The sequence below is a fragment of the Trichechus manatus genome, unplaced genomic scaffold (genome assembly GCF_000243295.1).
Source record: "Trichechus manatus latirostris isolate Lorelei unplaced genomic scaffold, TriManLat1.0 scaffold00201, whole genome shotgun sequence".
NCBI classification, from domain to species: Eukaryota; Metazoa; Chordata; class Mammalia; order Sirenia; family Trichechidae; genus Trichechus; species Trichechus manatus.
The window spans coordinates 2,564,841-2,567,776 of record NW_004444137.1 but is presented as its reverse complement, the minus strand read 5'-3'; the positions used below and the strand labels follow the sequence as shown (position 1 = coordinate 2,567,776).

General features: G+C 39.3%; 1 protein-coding gene across 9 annotated transcripts in view; it reads right to left on the bottom strand.

The window, feature by feature from the left end:
* Nucleotides 1-2,936, bottom strand: part of AUH (AU RNA binding methylglutaconyl-CoA hydratase) — a 214,417-nt gene that overhangs the window by 198,664 nt on the left and 12,817 nt on the right. The window contains exon 1 of one of the 9 annotated variants that reach the window (XM_023742125.1): nucleotides 452-669. The exons of the other annotated variants lie outside the window; for them this stretch is intronic. The gene's annotated coding sequence lies outside the window, so the exon portion shown is untranslated. Of the gene's footprint in view, nucleotides 1-451; nucleotides 670-2,936 lie in introns of those variants that run through there. 9 annotated transcript variants of the gene reach the window in all.

Sequence of the window (2,936 nt, the reverse complement as noted above, 5' to 3'; positions counted from 1 at the left end):
CAGATGTGAATTGCAGAGGTAAGGGATGCAGACAGAGGGCAACTGTGCATTTCTAACAAGCTTCCAGGTGACCCTGTGTTGCTGGCCTGGGGACTTACACTGGGTGACAAGGCCTTAGAGCTCCCCTCCATGAAAAATTGGATGTGGGACTCTTCACCTGGATGAGAACATAAATTTGGCTCTAACAATTTTCACAACAGTCACGGTCTCTCCCTTTCAAGAGCTTATAATCTATAGAGGCCTAGAGCTCAAGAGAGAAGACAGGCCTACAAAAACAGAGATCTGGGAACCATCTGTACAGAGGCAATAATTAAACCCACAGGAATAGACTATATCTACAGGAAAAGGTGTGGCATGAGAAATAGACTAAATAAAAATCTTAAAGGTCCACATTTATCTGACAGAGACTGGAGGAACCCCCGAGACTATGGTCCCCAAACATTCTGCTCACTCAGAACTGAAGCCACTCCTGAAGTCCACCCTTCAGCCAAAGATTAGACAGGCCTATAAAACAAACAATAACAAACGTGAGGAAAGCGCTTCTAAGTTCAATCAATTACACGAGACCAAACGGGCAACATCTGCCCAAAAGCAAAGACAAGAAGGCAGGAAGGCACAGGAAAACTGGATGAATGGACACAGGGAACCCGGGGTGGAGACAGGAAGAGTGCTGACATATTGCCGAGATTGCAACCAATGTAACAAAACAATCTGTGTATAAATTTTTGACTGAGAAACTAACTTGTATAGTAAACTTTTACCTAAAGCACAATAAATTTTTTTTAAAAAGTCCACATTTAGAGGGTAAAAGAAAAGTAAGCCAAAGAAAAAAGAGTAATATGTTAACAATTCACATATTTATTAGACATAACAGTAACAATAATAATAAAACTGATGACAGTAATTGATTCTACAAGTTACATAGAACCTATTCAGATTAGCTTAATCTTCTGCCCCTCTTACACTCAGGATATGGTAACACGTTTATCTCAATCTTGTGCATCAGACTGTAAAAGCCTTGATTTTGCAGGAAACATCTCTTGCTCACCTCTACATGCCCAGCCCTACACACTATGCTCCACCTGAAAAATACACTACGTTTGCTGAATGAATAAGGTGCCTTTTGAATCATGTAAAAGAATAAGATTATGAATACTACACTTTAATGTCTAGTATTCACTACAAAAATTGGTATGATGACTTAATAGAACTTCAGTTTTTGGAACCCTGGTGGTGGAGTGGTTGAGAGTTTACAGCTGCTAACCAAAAGGTTGGCAGCTTGAATCCACCAGCTGCTCCTTGGAAATCATATGGGGCAGTTCTACTCTGTCCTATAGGGTCGCTAGGAGTCGGAATCGACTAGATGGCAACGGGTTTGATTTTGGTTTTATGAGTAACAAAGTCTTCTTCCAATCATGGACCCAATTAAAAAAAAAGATACAACTTTCCATTAATCACAAAATTGAACACCCCGACACCTCAAACCATATCAAACGCCAACTGTTATATATTATACCTGCTTTCTGTCAATTTTTTTATGCTTGGAAAAATAAAGTATACCATAAACATTTAAAAAAGCAAACATCAAGGTCTTTTCTAAACCAGGGCAACCAAAAATACTTTCTAAGAGGTAGATCACTTTAGCTCCCTCCCTTAATATCCGCCTAGGAACTATCTTTCAAGTAAGCACTTACTAGAATTATTAGGAAAACAATTTAAAGGACAGCTATGGAGGTGCTAACTACGAAATACGTGAAACCTGCATAAGAATTCTACCACACTCCACAGGGTAAACTTTGTAACAAATAACGAGGGCTTTTCAAAGTACAAACCACAGAAGCAATAATACAAATCATTAAAATTCCCTATATTTAACACCTGCCACATACTTGCAGCATTTGGACGAAAGGAAAAGAAAAATTATAACTTACAGAAAAACTATACATCAATGGTCACATTGTTAATAATCACATAAAACAATGAATAAACAGACTGTAAAGAAAAGGATCACTTATTCATCCTTAGACTTTGTCTAAAAACTCAAGAGTTCCTATTCAAATGTGATTATTTTAATGATTTCAAGATAAGATCTGAAGGAACTGAATTCCACCTAAAAAAGCAAAGATGTCACCTTGAGGACTAAGGTGCACCTGATCCAAGCCCCCGTATTTTCAATCACCTCGTGTGCATGCGAAAGCTAGACAAGGAATAAGGAAGACCGAAGAATAATTGAAGCCTTTGGATTATGATGTTGGCAAAGGATACTGAATACACCATGGACTGCCAGAAGAACACACCAATCTGTCTTGGAAAAATTAACAGCCAGAGTGCTCCTCAGAAGCAAGGATGGTGAGACTTTGTCTCACATACTTTAGATACGTTATCAGGAGGGACCCGTCCCCGGAGAAGGACGTCATGCTTGGTACAGTAGACGGTCAGCGAAAAAGAAGAAGACCCTCAACGAGATGGAATGACACAGTGGCTACAACAATGGTCTCAAAGACAGCAACAACTGAGGGTGGCGCAGGACCAGGCAGTGTTTCGTTCTGTTGTACATAGGATTGCTATGAATCAGAACCGACTCCACAGCACCTAACAACAATAATAAAACCTCTGGTGAAATGAGGTACCCGCTGCCGAAAAACCCACTCCCGTCAAGTCGATTCCGACTCATAGCGATCCTGCAGGACAGAGTAGAACTGCTCCACAGGGTCTCCAAGGATGTACATCTTTATGGAAGGAGACTGCCACATCTTTCTCCTGTGAAATAAGGTAGGTGGGGTGTAAATAATCTTAAAATGTTAACTAGGATCTCAAAACATCTCATTTCCCCATTTAAAAAAGAACAAAGGAATTCATACCCAGGAAATGGAAAAGCAATACAAAAATCTTTACAGAAAACATTAATTATTTAAATAAATAGTTACTCATAATTT